This window comes from Hyperolius riggenbachi, chromosome 10 (assembly GCF_040937935.1).
Source record: "Hyperolius riggenbachi isolate aHypRig1 chromosome 10, aHypRig1.pri, whole genome shotgun sequence".
Lineage (NCBI taxonomy): Eukaryota > Metazoa > Chordata > Amphibia > Anura > Hyperoliidae > Hyperolius > Hyperolius riggenbachi.
Window position 1 is genome coordinate 14,320,074 of NC_090655.1, and position 18,521 is coordinate 14,338,594.

An 18,521-nucleotide genomic window follows, 5' to 3' on the forward strand; every position below is an offset into this window, starting at 1 on the left:
GTAAGTCTTTGTTTTTATCTTATTTTTTACTGTCTATACCGATTGTTTTTACAATAAATGGTTTACACTTAAGAGTTGGCGTTTTGTGTTGTGTTTATATACTGGCCTTCCTGGATGCCATACCATATATGGCAGTGAGGGAGTGGTGGAAGTTTGGATCCATATCTGCTTGAGGTTTGTTAGGACTACCACTGAATACGAGACGTACAACCTTATAATGTGGGTTGTTGGCAGCTGGTAAGCCCCTCTTACTCATTTCTGGTGATGGTTGGCCACGAGACCATGTGACGTTGGACTATCACCGTGGTGAAGTTTTATTGACTGTATTTATTCCTCTTTCATCTGCGCTAACTTCTTAATACTAATTTTGTGGACTTTGGACGTTGTTCATTCTCGGCAGCGATCATATGTTCTATTTCCTTGGCGCTGATAAACTGTTTGCTTGAGTTAAAAACCTTGTAGCCAAAATGAAAACTCAGGCGCCCTTTTTACCAACTTGTAGCCGAAGTTTGCAGAAATAACATTGAAGTCTATAGAGGCGCTCAGGGCCGGGCCGAGGCATAGGCTGGAGAGGCTCCAGCCTCAGGCGCAGTGTAGGAGGGGGCGCACAATTCATTCAGCTGTCATTCCTAATTGTGTTTGAGGCAGAAAGAAATAAGAAAAGGGGATACAAGGCAGTAACTGCAAGCCAGATAACTAGATATTAAGGTGTTGGGGAGGTTGTGGGCCCTGTGGCCCCTCTTAGTCTAATAGCAATCAGCGTGTGACGGCTGGGATGGCAGGGATGGAGGGACGCACTTTGGTGTCTCAGCCTTGGGTGCTGGAGGACCTTGTCCCGCCTCTGGAGGCGCCCTTTTAATACAGATGGCTCAGGCGCCCTTTTCAACTGATTCCCACTAGACACCAGGGTACTGTTTAGGAGAGGGGGGCCACTAGCATGATCTTGTTTTGAGAGCAAACATATGCATGATCTTGTTTTGAGAGCAAACATATGCATGATCTTGTTTTGAGAGAAACCATATGCATGATCTTGTTTTGAGAGAAACATATGCATGATCTTGTTTTGAAAGAAACCATATGCATGATCTTGTTTTGAGAGAAACCATATGCATGATCTTGTTTTGAAAGAAACCATATGCATGATCTTGTTTTGAGAGAAACCATATGCATGATCTTGTTTTGAGAGAAACCATATGCATGATCTTGTTTTGAGAGAAACCATATGCATGATCTTGTTTTGAGAGAAACATATGCATGATCTTGTTTTGAGAGAAACATATGCATGATCTTGTTTTGAAAGAAACCATATGCATGATCTTGTTTTGAAAGAAACCATATGCATGATCTTGTTTTGAGAGAAACCATATGCATGATCTTGTTTTGAGAGAAACCATATGCATGATCTTGTTTTGAGAGAAACCATATGCATGATCTTGTTTTGAAAGAAACCATATGCATGATCTTGTTTTGAGAGAAACCATATGCATGATCTTGTATTGTTGTGAGCTCCTTGTATGTTAACCCATTTATCTATTGTGCAGCATTGCATATTATGTTGGTGATTTATAAATACAATAAATAATAATAATAGACACCAGGGGACTGTATAGGGGAGGGGTGGGGGGGGGCACTAGACACCAGGAAACTGTATAGGTAATGGGAGCATTAGACATAGGTTGGCCCGTGACATGGTCCCAATGTTCAATTTCAGTCCACTTAGTATTTGAGTTTGGCACCTCTCTTGCAGTTTTCTGGGTGTCACATGAGAGGTGGTATTATCAGAGGGGGAATGTTCCACATGGTGTGTGTTGCTCTCTTCTTTTACTCTTGAAACATTGAGGAGTTCTGTACTTGATGCAGGAGTTGTAAATATGTCACTGCATACTGTTTGCCCGGCGATTCCAATCCTCTCTGCTTTGATTCCAGACCTGCGGTTTGAGACAGCGGAGGACGAGATTGATTGCCTCATTTGCTGTTGAGTCCTCTGTGGTTGGTAATGTGTAAATCAAGTCAGGCGGCCTCACGCTGTCTTCCAGCACCTACCCAAATCTGACATCAAATTATGAAAGCAAATACAGGAAAATGCGAGGCGCCGAGCTTGTTTGGTTAAACCCAGACGACCCGCTGTGGCGCAACATATGTAGCGCATTTTATGCTGAGTAAATATAAAAGCGAAATGTGATATAGGCTTTATTGGGTATATTATGATTACAAAAGCCTCTATATGCAAAGCAGGTGGTTTTCGGTGCGAAACTAGGCGCCCTTTTGCAGTAATGTTAAAGAGAATCTGTATTGTTAAAATCGCACAAAAGTAAACATACCAGTGCGTAAGGGGACATCTCCTATTTCGCCGCTCCCCGCCGCATTAAAAGTGGTTAAAAACAGTTTTAAAAAGTTTGTTTATAAACAAACAAAATGGCCACCAAAACAGGAAGTAGATTGATGTACAGTATGTCCACACATAGAAAATACATCCATACACAAGCAGGCTGTATACAGCCTTCCTTTTGAATCTCAAGAGATCATTTGTGTGTTTCTTTCCCCCTGCAGCTATCTTCCACTGAAGTGTCAGGCTGTTTCTTCCTGCAGAGTGCAGACAGCTCTGCCCGTATGTAATTCCTCAGTATGTGAAAGCCCAGCCAGCTCAGAGGAGGATTTATCCAGCTTGTAAAAGATAAGAGAGAAGAGAGAAGCTGCCCTAATCTAAATAATACACAGGCAGTGTGCAGAGAGGGGCTTGGAGGGGGGAGATGCATCACAGAACCACAACACTGAAGAACTTGGCAGCCTTCCAGACACAGGCTGACAAGTCTGACAAGAGAGAGATAAGATGATTTATTACAGAGATGGTGATAGTAGAACGTGCTGCAGTAAGCCAGAACACATTAGAATAGCTTTTGGAACTTGTAGGATGATAAAAAACAGGATGCAATTTTTGTTACGGAGTCTCTTTAAAGTGATACTGAGCAGGTTCCAAAAACAGAATTACTACCTGGGGCTTCCTCCAGCCCACCGTAGGCCACCTCTCCTGGTTAGTGTTAGGCATTAGGAGGTAGGGTTAGTGTTAGAAAAGTCAATTGTAAAATATTGGTGAAAATAAATTGCCGTTATTTTTGCTATCCACATCACCCAGCACCCAATTGAACGAGCGGTGCTGCAATATGTACCAATATGAACTTGCTAATCGCGACTTCCTGTTAAATTCCGCATTGGAACGGGAATGCACAGGACCCCTTATGCTCTCCGTGACAGCGATGTCTTTGTTGCATAGCAGTAAATTTGTCGCATGGCGTTATCAGCCACACGAGCATCCGATTTGCAAATAACGCTGCCTTCAGTAAAGCTGAACAGTTAAGGATTTCATTTCATCCCCTACTTGGCGGCGGCTGAATTTGCGAAGCTAAGCCCTGATTCGGCAGCGAGCGTATTCGGTATCCACCCCCTCCATTATGATAAAGAGATGTTTTTCAAAGCCTGTAATTGAATTTCACACATAACTGCTTGCTCACTGAACCCTGCCCACATACAGGTGCATAGCTGCATGCGAATTCAGATTCCACCGCGACGTCCCAGCAGCTCGCACCCCCTTATCCATATGCAGGAGATTTTAAGCATAACTCAATAGACAGACTTCTCGTGCTAAATATTACTCGGATAAAAAACTGAAAAAAAAACAAAGTTAATTTCCGCCACTATATCATTCTGGGTCGGCCAGGACGCCGAGGGAGGCGATGTCGCAGTATCTGGTCTTCCACGTTCTGCATGCAGAAGAAGGGTTTATTTTTAAGCTCAGCTTCCTATGTTTGTAGAGCAGTGAACTGTAAAATGAGTGATTTCAGCAGGAGTGTGCTTAACTGTTTATCTCTATGGCCTGTGTGGCTATTGCATTCATTATGCTTTGTTGTGCCTGTGCTTCTCATTGTGGGAGCATGGCCCTGAGAAGTTAATGAGAGGGTAGCGTATTGTCAGAGGTAGAGGGGTCACCTGGATAAAGCATCTGCAGAACAAGAACGACTTCATTTATTCAAGAAAAACCTGAATATAGAGGAATATGGAAACTGCCGCACTTATTTTCTTTGAGGGTACCTTTCCACTTGTGCGGCCCGATTTCGACGGGAAAATCGTGGCAACGAATCCGCATGCGGTTTAGTTGGTGTTTCTATGCGGATTTTCACGCTGAATCGCTCGCGGTTAGCACAACACGATTTTAACCATGTCAATGCCGGCAAGCATTGACATGGGTTTTTAAGCGAAAACGCACGCGGAAACTCCGGGAAAACCGCAAGACTAAAACACTTGCGGTTTTCCTATTTAGTTACATTACCAACGAATCGCGTGCAGGTGTGCGGCGTGCAAATTCTGATGGTTCTGCCATGCAGATTTTTTCTGCACGACAAACCGCAAAGAATCTCGCGCAAGTGGAAACAGGCCATTTACTGTAATGTCAAAAATCTACAAGTTGTGGCGCTGAAATGTCTAATAATTCTAGTAGGCTGCAGTGGTAATCAGGAGGTTAACTCTCATCCCCAACAAGGAAAAACTATGCAAAATTTAGATAAATATATATCTAAATTTTGCACATTTACTGTAATGGGTTATGCGAATCTGCATGCAGAAAACGCATGCAGATTCGCTGTAGTGGAAACGGGCCCTTAGGCTCCTTTTACATTTGCATCGAAAACCTGTGTTGCGTTACCGTTTTACCGCAGGGTAAGACAATGGCAATGCAAGGCAATGGGGCCTAACACACTTAGGGCCCTTTCAAACCGGGGCGGTGTGGTGCGTTTTTTTTTACCGCACTAAAGTCTGTGGAGACTTTCATATTGCTACGTTACGGCACGACGCGACAGAAGTGATGTTTTCGCCTCATCCCGACGCAGGTCCAAAACGACATAACCGCATGGCTTCTGCATCGACTTGCGGCGATCTGAGTTGGCCCGGAAGTCATGATAGTCTATGGCGACAAGTGGATTTTAAAAAACACTTCCTGACTCGACGGAATCGCTCGTCACTTCCTGCTTAGCCCAATGCGTAGTAACGTGGGATTATACTAAGGCCTATTTCTGGTGGTGCGCATCGCTGGCGCCAGTTTATAATGTGAATCTGAAGGCATCGTGTTGCGACGCGAGTGCCCAATACACTGCCCAGCCGACGCAGGGGTAACAGTAATGTAAGTCAATGGGTGACACATACTTTTTAAAAAGGTTGGCGGTGGCGTTGTGGCCGGAACAACAGAATACAACGATAGTGAAGTACCTCCGGTCCAGCTGGGAGTTAGTCACTGGGCAAGGGGAATGCAGGAAGGGGGGGGGGGGGGGGAAAGGTGGCACTATGCATATGACCCGGTGGCCGCACTGTGCCACAGAGTCCTATGTTTGTGGTTTGGTGCACTGCGGTGGGTTGTGCTGGGGGAAAACGCACACCACAAGTGTAAAACTGGTCTTAAAGGGAACATGAAGTGAGGAAACTCACTTCAGGTTTGATACATACCTAAGTAGAGGGAGGGCTCTAGCCCGACGTTCCTGCGCTGCGCTGCCCCCGGTGGAAGTTATTTGACCTGCTAAAGATAATAGCACTTTGGGACTCAGGCAGCCTCCAGAATTTCTCACATTCCCAAGTAGTTTCAAAGACAAACACATCTGTAGTGTACACGTGCGAGTCTGCGCTTGTGCATGCACAGTTTGGAAGAGCTCATCCTCAGAACGGACATGGGTAGTTTTGTATTGAATATCGTTACGAACACTGCCTAAGGAGTACTGTAAGGCTTGATTCACACAGAAGCTTACACCTCTTCTACCACCCACCACAGCGCTCGCTGTTAATCACTGTCCATTCAAATGAATGACCATTATTTGCCATTGATTACCTTCATTTGCGCAAATGCTGCATGTTTATCCTTATTTTTCCTGTTCTTTGACCTGACCATGGAAGCAACAGTTTGCTTCAAGGGTCGTTTACCGCTGCGCCTCTGCTGACTGCCTACTGGTGTGAAAACCGCCGATTGCAGCTAAAAGCCTCTGAAAGCTGACAAATGCTTTTCTGCATGGATGAAATGCCAGATGGCTGGTTCAGTCGCCCCTCTGAACCAAGCCTACAACCAGGAGCGGTGTAGGTATTATGGGACAGACAAAGAACCGAGAAGACTCTATGGTATCCAGAGTCTTCCCACTACTTAGGTATTTATCAAAGCTGAAATGAGTTTCCTCACGTCGGGTTTGGTTAAAGACTCTGCTTGGCCAAACCTTTTATTGAAAGACACCCTCCTCCCCTTCCTATAAGTCTACTAGTCATGCAAACCAAAAAACTCTAAAAGCCTTAATTTTGAGGGAACCAGGTGCTGCTCCTTGCAATCCCACTGTGGCGAACGTTAAAGGACAACTGAAGTGAGACGGATATGGAGGCTGCCAGATTTATTTCCACCAACTCATCCGAACGGTGGCGCGTTTTCCTTTTCCGACCACAAGGCATGCCGGGAGATGTAGTCCGTGGTTGCGAGTACAGACTTCATCTCCCGGCAAGCATTAAATCTCCAAGCATGCACTGTGGTGGTCTGGGATGCCTGACTCCATCTGGAGCTTCAATCTGCAGGACCTGCGAGTTCCCTTGGAGTACATGGATGACAAAATAAAGACCGGGTTGGGGCTAGGGAGCGGCCCTCCAAAGATAAGTAATGCCTGATGCCCCCCTCCCCGACACACACACACACACACACACACAAACACCATTTACAAACCTTCCTTAGGGCTCTTTTCCACTATTAAACACAATTGCAATTTCAATTTCCACTATGCAATTGAGTTACTATACTCAGTATAGTAGAGCTCAATCACATCCAAAACAAGGCAGGACGACGATTGCGCTTGGACCAAAATCGCGATGCAATTGGATCATACTAATTGAATCAAATCGCAAATCGCTGGGTAGTGGAAAAAGGCCCATCAAAAGTTTGTTTGATGCATTTTGATAGGTGCTTGGATTCCTTTGAACCCTGCAGCAATACCACAGCCAGCAGGGCGGTCACTACAGGGGAGCAGCCCATGCGGCCGCAGAGGGCCCCAGAGCTGTGAGGGGGTCCTAACTACTAAATTTCCTCACTCCAATAAAGAGGTCCATCCCTAAGATCAGGTGTTGTGTAGCTACACTTGTTATAGGTGTGACGATTCTGATGGCCACACTTGTTCTATGAGATGGACCCCCAGGCTGTGAGGGGCACCAGGGGGAGGCAAGGTAAGGGTGGGAACATTGGAGGGCCCCATCAATATCTTGCTGAGGGGCCCTATGATTTGTAGTTATGCCCCTGCCTGCCAGGGCTTGTCTTCTGCAACGCTGTATGGCGAAGCATACCTGCCAGGGGTGGAACTGCAAATCATGGGGTCCCCTTCAAAACTTTGATCGGGCCGCAATAGCAGCATAGGGGGCGATATACAGGCTGGGAACGCGAACAATCACTCGCGTTCCTATGCCCGTCGGCCGGTGACGGCCAAACCGGAAGTGTTCGCCGGCGGGTCCTGGGCCATCGGAGCGGGGCTGCGAGGGCACCGATCGTCTTCAGGGGGCTGAGGGAAGCCCCAGGTGAGTTAATCTCATTTTTTTTGGTTGACTTTAGGTTCTCTTTAAACAGAAACCGTGACCAAGAATTGAACTTCATTCCAATCAGTAGCTGATACTCCCTTTCCCATGAGAAATCTATTCCTTTTCACAAACGGATCATCAGGGGGCTCTGTATGGCTAATAATGTGGTGAAACCCCTCCCACAGTATGATGTCAGGACCATGGTGCTGACATCACAATGTGGGAGCCTTGTTGCATTGTGGGAAATAACATTTGTTTACAGCTGTTTCCAACTGCCAAAAAAGCAAGCAGCATCTCCTTACACTGACATCACCTGCCAGCAGTAAAAATGTCACCATATGATAAACGTCAGAATGTCAATAAGGGAGAGGAAAGATTTTACAATGGGCAAACACTGACTAAATCATTTAATCATAATTATTGTAAAAACGAAGCACTTTTTTATTACATTATTCTCACTGGAATTCCTCTTTAAAACACCGGAGGGTTTAGTAGGTAAAAGACATGCTCTGTTATGCAAGCATAGGCAGCGACTTTGAAGCAAGGGATTAGAAGGACTTTAAGGAGTAATAAATTCATGAAGGTCACGAATCTCCGAATGGCGATGCAATGGTGGTCCGAGCCAGAATTAAATGTTGTTTATCTGGACCTGTTTTGCGGCGTTTGTATTAATAAACACAGTTGCCACATGATGATAATCTGCAGAGAATGTACTGTTTTTCCACTGTCTGAACAATTTGACTTGCAGCGGGAGCTGTATGGTTGCTACGTAACTACAATGGGAACCAGGAGATCGGATCTGAAAACTGATGGCAGAACATTAGAATGTGTACTTACAAATAGCATCAGAGAATAAATAACACTCTGTAGGGTACTACGCCTTATACAGCACTCCTCTGCAATTATTACGCTTCCAACAAAATTGTAAAACTAAGCGGATTTAATTTTTTTATTGAATAGTCACAAAGGTCATTATAAAGACAAAAGAATACAATAGTTTTAAATCAGACCCATGAAAACAATGTGATACGGAAATATGGCTTATTTTATGAGAATGTGTAGAGAGAGCTGGGAAAACGGCGCATGTTGGTGTCATGGTTCATTCCAGGACAAGATCTGTGACTCCGTGTGACATGTCCACCATCGCCATGTCGGGCTCTCACTCCTGCTCTGGACTTGTCTGCAGCTCCAGTCACTGGTCCCTGCTCTCCTCCTGCTGGGGTCCCGCCCACTGCCCATTGGTGTGGCTCCCTCTCTGGTCACTAGTCATTATACTCACCTAGCCTTTGAGCCTGATTCCTGCACTACTTCAACGTGGACTTCAGTGTTTGTTCTTCTCCACTTCTACCCATTCCCTCTCAGCAGGGTTGGCACTTTAATTAAAGTAAATGGGGCAACTGCAAAAATTACGCATTAATCCACGAAAGTGAAATTACCAATTACAATCAACACTACTGAAAAGTATTTAACTGGTGCTAATTATCTCCCGAATGGATCATTGAGTGGAATGGCATATACTACAGATGGAAAGTTACCCAAATTGCAAGGAGTGATCTAAACATCTACTGGTCCACCAGTCATGATAGAAGTATGGAAGTGCTTTTGCCTACTATTTTTTTTTTGGGGGGGGGGGGGGGGGGGAGGCATGAATTGGAGAGGAGGTTTTGTGGGGAATCTCATTGCTGGTGGGGCAGTTGTTGATGGTCCCCCCAGGAGGTGAGAGCATTGGGGGGCTGTTAGCATTGCTCCTGACCCCCCCCCCCCCCTTGGGGTGTGTTCTGCAGAGTGAGGTACTGCCCGGTTTGAGTGCACGGCCCCGTATTTTTGAAATCCCACAGGTAAGTTGGCTTCCAAGTCACAGATTAGTGGTAGGGCCCCTTTCGACTGGAGTGGGACCTCAGTGAGGTGAAAGGGCCTAGTACGGAATGCTTTTGCATGCAAAACCATTTTGGAAGTGAACATCCTCCATCAGTGCAACTGAATGCAAACTATGCAAACGGTGCAACTGAAGGTAAAGTTCTTGAAAGTTGTTTTTAATACAGTAATACTAGAGATCAACCTAATATATGTAGTTGAGGGTCTCCCTTAATTTTGAGGTGTTTATTGGTGTCAGTTCAGCCCTTGCATAATTTGTACTGCAGTTTGAATGCACATAATTGGCCTCTAATTTGCAAACGGGCTTCTGCACACCATTTATAAGGCAGGTGCTGCTTGGAAGTGCTCTTACCTACTAGTTGGTTATTGGTTTTTTTATGATAGAAGTATTCTTTGATTCTTCTTTTTCAGGAGGACAATGCAGTCAGGTTGTGGGAACTATTCAAGCAGCCTCAAAGTCTTCGTTTCTGTATTCCTTCTGGTTTCCGCTAAATGTGTTTGCAATTCCTCACATTTTGTTTTTAATTACAATTAATTCAGCATCTTAATGGTTTTTTTTGGAGACAGGGTTTTTCCCATAAGCAACTGTTTGATGTGGTTACTGCGTAATTATCTAATTGCCTACACTATTTCAATTTACCCTTGTATTATGTAATTGCTCATTACCACTGATTTAGACATATGCAGCAGTTTAATACTCTGAAATCTTGGTTATCGTCTATATGGCCAAACTTCCAGAATATTTGTGACAATGTTTGGGAGAGCTATTTTGAAATGCTATTTATATTGTCACACTTAAAGCTACATAATTACAGATCTGCACAAGCTCAGTGCTGGTTATTAAATTGTGTTATGAAGCATGGATTTGTGTACCAAGACCAGATCTTACGCGTAAGCACATCATTTCTGGAGGAGTTTTGAGCTTGCTGGAACACTGCGGAAATTAATTTGCATGTATAAGCCATCTCAAAAAAGTAGCCTAATCAGAACAGTTCTTTTGAACTCAAAGGACCTGGCTTGAGGGAATGTTCTTCTTTAGATCTTCTCTAACGCCCTTTAGATCTTCTTTAGGACTTTACCCAAAATGTTGAAGGCTGTGAACAGTGGTTGGTTAGTGAAATAGTTCTGTAGAAACTGTTCCGTATTCTCTCAGACCAGGCTCAGGCCTGGATTTACATCACAGGAGCCGATAGGCACAGATGTCTTGGCACCCTAGACTTCCCCCTCCATGAACCTACAAACCCCCCACTGAACCTGCAAGTGTGATGGCTGGCCCAGCTGTCACATCTCCCTTACTTCACTTGCCTGTCATACGTAGCTACAGGTGCCCTTTAGTATTAGATAGCCAGAGGTGCCCTCAGTATTAAGTAGCTAGAGGTACCCCTGACTGAAGGGAGATCTCATCAATGGAATGCCCAGAGCCGGGTAAGTAACCTCTCATTTACGCTCAACTCTGGGCTCTGCATAGGGAAGGAGGGAGGAAGGCAGTTGGGGAGGAAAGTGAGCCGCCTTTCCACCATCAGGCGCCTGTAGGCACATGCCTACAGTGCCTTATGGTAAATCAAGCCCTGGCCAGGCTAGACTGGTGTCCATGTGATACTTGGATCTAGATTTTGAAACAAAACGTGCCAACACTTCTCAAGAGCTGGACTGTTGTGTTGTAAGACTCAATGTGCTTGGACAGCTAAGTAGGGCAGAATCAACTTTTAGTGCACTCAGAATCTACCTGGGCCATGTGTGAGTATATATATTGGTGTAGGGATCACCATAGAGGCTGCTATGGGGCCCATAGCCAAGGGGGCCCCCCATGTGAGGGGCAAGTTGCGATAAGGGGGTCTGCAATAGGCCTAATGGATTCCCTAGGCAGATCCCCTGAGATGCAGTATAAGTAGTCAGATGTGACCCCACCTTTTTCCCCCACAAAGAGTAACATAAGTGGGGCATCGGAAAGAAGAGACACACATCTCCAGGCTCCACTGGCAAACCATCTTCAGGCATCCCCATCTCCATGACTACAGTGCCCCCCTCTCATCATGTGCCTTATAATCATTTTCAGGGGGGAGCCCCCAACCAACATTTTGCTGTAGGATCTCATGATTTCTAGCTACGCCCCTATATATAGTAGGCGAATGAACCCCAGTCATATCCTGCTACCCCTGCCATAGGCCAGGATAAACATTGGGGAAGCTCAGTTACATTTTGGGGCTTCCTTGCTGCATCTGGCAAGAGCACCTTGAGTCTTTGCAGAGAACAACAAAAGTGGAAGATATTCTAGAGCACAGGTGTCAAACTCTGGTCCTTGGATATTCAGGTGTCAAACTCTGGCCCATGAGCACCGGCGTAACAATAGGGGATGCGACCCCTGCCCCCGCGGGGGGGGGGGGGGCTGCTAGGGCCCGCTCAGGGACTTTTTGTGGGGCAGGAGGGGTCGCAACATAAGAGGAGGGCGTAGCCGCAGATCGTGGGGAGGGGGGACATCCCCCCGCCCTCACCTCGGGCTCTCCTCTCAGCGCTTTCCCTCCTGCAATCATTAGTGGCAGCAGGCGGCAGCGGCAGGCTGAACACATACCTCCATCTCGCCGGAGGTTCCGATCAGTAAGTGCTTCATGTTACTTTCTGTGTAAACAGGAAGCAGCATGAAGCTCTTAGAGGTCGGAGACCTCCGGCGAGATGGAGGCATGTGTTCAGCCTGCCGCTGCCGCCTGCTGCCACTAATGATTGCAGGAGGGAAAGCGCTGAGAGGAGAGCCCGAGGTGAGGGGGGGGGAATGTCCCCCCTCCCCACTGATCTGCAGCCACGCTCTCCTCTTATGTTGCGACCCCTCCTGCCCCACAAAAAGTCCCTGAATGGGCCCTCTTTGCTTCATTAAGCCTTGCTCCGCCCTCCTCCAGTACTGAGTGATTGAGTGTGGCTGGTTTACTATATCAGAAATTTACTATATTAGATAATGCCATAGGCAAGCACATAAAGTAAACTATAGTACTGTATCTTAATTCAGTCAATTATTGTGAATCTTTTTTTCTTTTCAATGCTTCAGCAAGTGAGCACCAACAATGTCAGGCCCCGTTTCCACTTGTGCGGTGCGAATCGCCGCGGTAAAAATTCGCATGCGGGTGTATGCGAATTTTCATGCGAATTTGCATGGATGACGCTGTATGCGAATTTAACCATGGCAGTGCCGGTGTGCTTTTCCATTGATTTCCATGTAAATTCGCATGAAAATTCGCATACCAAAGCCGCAGGCGATTTCCCTATTAACCTATTTTGGTTCCTGGACGTAGTTTCTACGTCCAGGAACCATGCGCGATACCGCGCGCTCCCGCGGCCGATCGCGCGTGTGCACGCACACTTCCGGCCACGGATTTGGTAGCCAGGGAATCAATGTATCGGGCTATGGTGCCTGATCATTGATTCCTCTCCCCGCTGAAAAAGCGACAGCTTCTCTCGGAAGCTGCGCCTTTTCTGGCCGTTCCCTCTCCGATGAGTCACTCTAAGCGTGTGCTACGCTTAGAGTGACGTCATGTAAACAAACTCATGAAAAAAGTAATACTACACCTGTAAGAAAGAAAAAATACAAATTAACACACAATTACATTATAAATCTATTGTTTACCCCCCACTCTCCCAAAACTACCCAAATAAAATGTTTACTATAAAAAAAAAAAAACCATTACAATAAAAAAAAAAAAAAATGTAAATATTTACCTAATGGTCTAAACTTTTTAAATATCAATGTAAAGATGAAATATTTCTATATTTTTTATTTTAAACTTGTAAATAGTGATAGATGCAAAATGGAAAAAATGCACCTTTATTTCCAAATAAAATATTGTCGCCATAGATTGTGATAGGGACATAATTTTAACGGTGTAATAACCGGGACATATGGGCAAATACAATACGTGAGTTTTAATTATGGAGGCATGTATTATTTTAAAACTATAATGGCTAAAAACTGAGAAATAATGAATTTTTCCATTTTTTTCTTATTCTTCCTGTTAAAATGCATTTACAGTAAAGTGGCTCTTAGCAAAATGTACCCCCCAAAGAAAGCCTAATTGGTGGCGGAAAAACAAGATATAGATCAGTGCATTGTGATAAGTAGTAATAAAGATATAAGCTAATGAATGGGAGGTGAACAATTCTCACGTGAAAACGACGGAACCTGAATGGGTTAAATACATTAGCGGCGATTCGCATGCATTCCACACGCAGGTGAATTCTGAGGGCTCTGCCGTGCAGAAAAATCCTGCACAGAAAAACGCTCAGAAAAAATTGACAAGTGGAAACAGGCCCATCCACTTGTATTGGCTGTGCGAATCTGCATGCAGGAAACGCATACAGATTCGCGATAGTGGAAACGGGCCCTCAAAGCTAGATCACAATTGCACAGTGCTCAATATGCAGGGATTTCCATGCAATAATAATGCAACAGCTTACATAGGAAGCATAGGTCTCAGAAGTTATTGCCGGTACAGTGCTTATAGTTTCTCTGTCCACATTTCTGTGCAGCCTGGATGACACTGTAGCATGGCAGCCATGCACAAGCAAGTCACAGATGACAGAAAATCCCCTCATCAGCCAGGCAGCAGCTTGCATAGGAAGCATAGGTCTTACCAGTAGATGCAGGTACAGTACTAATAGTGTGCTCCTCTGTCCACATTTCTGTGCAGCCTGGATGATGCTGTAGCATTACAGCTATGCACAAGCAAGTCACAGATGACAGAAATTCCCCTCAGCAACCAGGCAGCAGCTTGCATAGAAAGCATAGGTCTCACCAGTAAATGCAGGTACAGTACTAATAGTGTGCTCCTCTGCCAACATTTCTGTGTAGCCTGGATGACACTGTAGCATTGCAGTCATGCACAAGCAAGTCACAGATGACAGGCAATTGCCTCAGTAATCAGGCAGCAGCTTACACATAGGAGCATAGGACTAGCACACGGCTGGTACTTTTGAGATAATCCACACAGGCCCAGAGTAATGTGCAGATAGCGAGCAGGCTACAAGTGGCTGCCAACCGCTAATGGCTCATGGGTCCCTGAATGACATTTGACACCTGCGCCCACCTACTTTCCACTATAGCCAGATACAGAGTACCACAGGGGCCCCAAAACAGGTTTACTACAACAGAAGTTGTATATCTATTCTATACGAAATCTAGGTTTACTATACCAGGCATTACACCCATATACTTATAATTGTGCTTGGCCCGGACCCTGGACATTTGCTCTACTCCAAGTTTTACTATATCAGAGTTTACTATAAGGAGATTATACTGCACAGAGTTATACGAAAGCACATGTTCCAGTGGATATATAACACATGAATTCAACTCACAAAGAACCTGATAGAGTGGAACCTGTTTGTTAGGCTAGGTCCACACTAGACCCGGTTGCAGGACGGACACTGCAGTCCGGATCAGGGGAAGATTAGGGGAAGTACCCACCGTACTGCAAACTGATGAAAGTGCATCAGTTTTGCATCAGTTTCCGTTCAGGTTTTTCCCTGACAGAAAACGTCTCCATCATTAGGAAGGAGTGGGAGGATTTTTTTGGGCCAATCATAAAGCTCAGGCTATCCGTTTTAACATCCGTTTTTTGCCTGTGGAGCTGGAGATGCGTTTTCTCATTGCTTTCACTACCCCTGCGTGTATCCGTGGTCCTGATCGTTTGCGTGAAAATGCAGCAGATCCGGACCTTCCGTTCAGGTTTTGAAAACAGATCCCCGCAAACGCAGACGGATCCGTTTTTTACTTGGGTGAGGCTGGCTGCTATTTTCAACATTAGTATCCGGGACTCCGTTTTTCATCAGGTTTGAAAAACGCAGCCACGGATACGTTTCCGGACCTAGTGTGGACTGGCTCTTAGTAGGGGACCACCTGTACAGCATTTTAGGTTAAGGGTCCTATCATTTTTACATTTTCAATGCTTTATTTTTTAAACAGGCTGTTTAATCAAAACCCCTAAAGCATACATGTCAAACTCTGGCCAAATCTGGCCATCACAGCCATCAAATTTGGCCCCCCAAGTGGTTTCCCCACTTTTCATTATGTTTGGCCCACTCTAGAAAACCAGGAGGGTATATTGGAGGTGACGCCTTTGATCACCAAAGAAGCCACATGGGGGGAAGCACTAGACACCAGGGAACTGTATAAGGGAGGAGGTGGGACCACTAAACAACAGAGAACTGAATAGGGGAGGGAGACCACTAGACTCCAGGGAAGTGTATAGAGGAGGGAGAAGGTCATTAAACACCAGGGAACTTTATAAGGGTGTGAGGTTACCACTAGACATTGAGGTTGGCCCATGACTTGGTCCCAGTGTTCAATTTTGGCCGACTTTGTATTAGAATTTGACATGCCTGTTCTAAAGCAGTCAGATTTTTTTTGATAAATTAAAAAAAAAAAAAAATAAATAATGGGTTGCAGTTACTTTCGTCACATCCAAGTTTTTTCTGAAACAATTGTGGGTTCTTTTTATTTTCCCATGAAGGGGATACCAACAAATGTCTTCGGTGCCGTATCCTCTCTCCAAAACTGTCAATGAACTCCAGTACCCTCATGAGCAGCACACTCCCAAGACCATGAGCTACATGGCCTTTGCAGAAGTACTGCTCTGCTAAGGAGCCCTCTGATGACAATGGCCACTTGACAAGCTGTTGGCTGAGTGGCTTCAACCACTTGGCAAGTGAGGAATCACACAGGTAGAACGACGTTTATCAGCTCTGAAGGGAGTGCTAAGTGTTACTAATGCACAGAGGCCTCCTTCAATCTCTGTCTGCCACTGACGCACCTCAAGGGGAAAAAATGACATACCACGAACGGGAATCTAGCGTTCCACAGTCCATTTACTCCAAGGTTGGAAAAAATAATGAGACGTGACCTAGAAATAATATTTAATAAGTAAAGTGATGCTTATTTTAGTTTGGCTGTCTCAAACCACTCTTAAAATGATTTTAAAAGACAGTGATTGAATGTACTGTGAGATAAAGTCGGTACCCTCCTATAGGCTCATCTATCACGGATGCAGGAATCAGGCCCTCAAAACAACAGCTCTTTATTCCTGGGAGAGGCTGCATTCTGGAAGGATGAAAACATTCCATAAAGCGCTGGCAACAAGGCTTCAGCATGGAGTCAATAGGCATTGTCTCCTCTGCCAGGAACATTAATCACTAAGAAGCTAAGATTACTACTGGCCGCGAAAAAACCTGGTAAAGGCAGCAGAGGACTCCTGGGCAAAACCCCCGGGCTGCCGTTAACAGTTTAGCACCCCCTGGTGGCAGATATTGCATTTATAATTTAACATTTGTAATTAACTTGCTTTATAGCCTATTGTATAATTAATGATACGCTACATATATGTGGATTTTGGTGAGGCTGAAGCGCAGATGTTTGGCACAGCAATCTTCATTAAGTTTTTGTTTTGTTTGCTTTTTCATTTACAACGTGACTATTGTCTCGTGAACAAAAAAAAAATGTATACTTTCAATGCCCAGACTATGTCACAGAATGGAATGCCAGTGATTATGGCAAACTGTCCTGAATGCCCATTGTTTGCAATCCAGACTTTGAGTTTCTCTGGCAGTGGTTCTCCACCCCACCTGCAGCTGACCATCGGTGGTGAGCATCAAATCCTCCTAATGTGCAAGTCTCCGCTGACCCAGAAAGAAGCAGAATCCAAAAGTCCTCTAGCTGCTAGTTAATTCAAGCCCATCTCCAGGTGCAGGGCTAAATAAAAAAATAACAAAAGTGAAAAATGAAAAGGAGAAGCTTTTAATCAGAGTGCTCCAACATCAAATTTTGATGAACAGAAGCATATGGAGCAGGCAGGGGCGTAATTAGACTTAATAGGGCCTCCCTGGAAAAATAATAGCATGGGTCCCCCTTGGTCATGTGATGAGGAGCCGGCGAATGGCAGCAGAGAGTTTTCTGCTGTGAAGTAGCGCCTGGAAGCAGGAAAAAATTACACACTCTCCTGGACCCTTTTTTTGTGAGCAAACCGGAGTTTTTTGTTATTAGCTGCATTTCCTGTTGGGGAGAGGAAGGAGGAGGGCCCCCCAAGCCTCTGGGCCCCCCTGCGATGGCAGGGTTTGCAGGGGTGATTACTACACCCATGGGAGCAGGAACTGGCCAGTATCTGAGTTCCTAAATACCGTGACCATACCCAAAGGTCATATGCGTGTATGGTGGATCCTATGCCCGTCTGGTCTCCACTGGGCCCTCACCTCTCGTCTGTAGGTGGCCAGCCTTCTTCAGACATGCATGCAAACATTTAATAAACTCTTGCTTGTTATTTTTAAAATGGAAACTGTTTAATAAACTCTTTGAAACTAAAAATAAACTCACAATAGTGTGATACTGCTTTAAAAATGTATTCCTCTAGAAAAAGTAATCAATCAAGGCTCATATGATATCAAATGTCTTTTACAGGAATACAGAAGAGGGCTTTTCAGACTTTGGGTGGCTGGAAGATTGCCTTACAAATGACCGATCCATGCAAATCCCCTGCTAAAATTTATTCGCTCGCTCCTCTCCTCCTGGCTCACAAGCGTCAGCTGCACCCGACCGGTTTTGTCCCAGGTGACTTTTTGTCCCACGTTTCTTTTTCAGGGGTTAAAGGAAACCAGAGCTGAGTTAAAATAAAAGTTTTATACATACCTGGGGCTTCCTCCAGCCCAATGTGCACGGATCGCTCCCATGCCGCCGTCCTCAGTCTTCTCCCTCTTCGGTAACGGTTCGGTAACTTCAGCCAGTCTCAGCCAGTCTGTGCAAAAGAAGTGCACCCTCTACGTATCTTTCCGGCGCCCAAATGAACTGCTTTGTAATAGATAGAGTGTTCCCTTAACCTGACTGGGCGGAGTCCTCTCACCTAGTTTCTGTGCTAGGCTGGCTGGCTGCTTTGCCGGCTGGGTGCTGGGCTGGCCTAACTGGCTTCTGTGCTGGCCTAACTGGTTTCTGTGCTGGCCTAACTGGCTTCTGAGCTGGGGTGGCTGCTGTGCTGGGTTGCAGGGCCAGATTTCTAGAAAGGCCCAAAGGCCCGGGCCTCGGGCAGCTGCAGTCCAACGGGGCACCT

The 18,521-nt window shown here is 45.4% G+C and overlaps 1 protein-coding gene and 1 long non-coding RNA gene across 2 annotated transcripts in view; one reads left to right on the plus strand and one right to left on the minus strand.

The window, feature by feature from the left end:
• Positions 1-18,072, plus strand: part of LOC137534007 (uncharacterized) — an 89,446-nt gene extending 71,374 nt beyond the window's left edge. The window contains exon 3 of the long non-coding RNA XR_011024273.1: positions 17,879-18,072. This is a non-coding gene — a long non-coding RNA (uncharacterized lncRNA). The remainder of the gene's footprint in view (positions 1-17,878) is intronic.
• The window catches only part of C10H10orf90 (chromosome 10 C10orf90 homolog), a 922,956-nt gene that overhangs the window by 740,623 nt on the left and 163,812 nt on the right, over positions 1-18,521 (minus strand). The gene's annotated exons all lie outside the window — the stretch shown is intronic.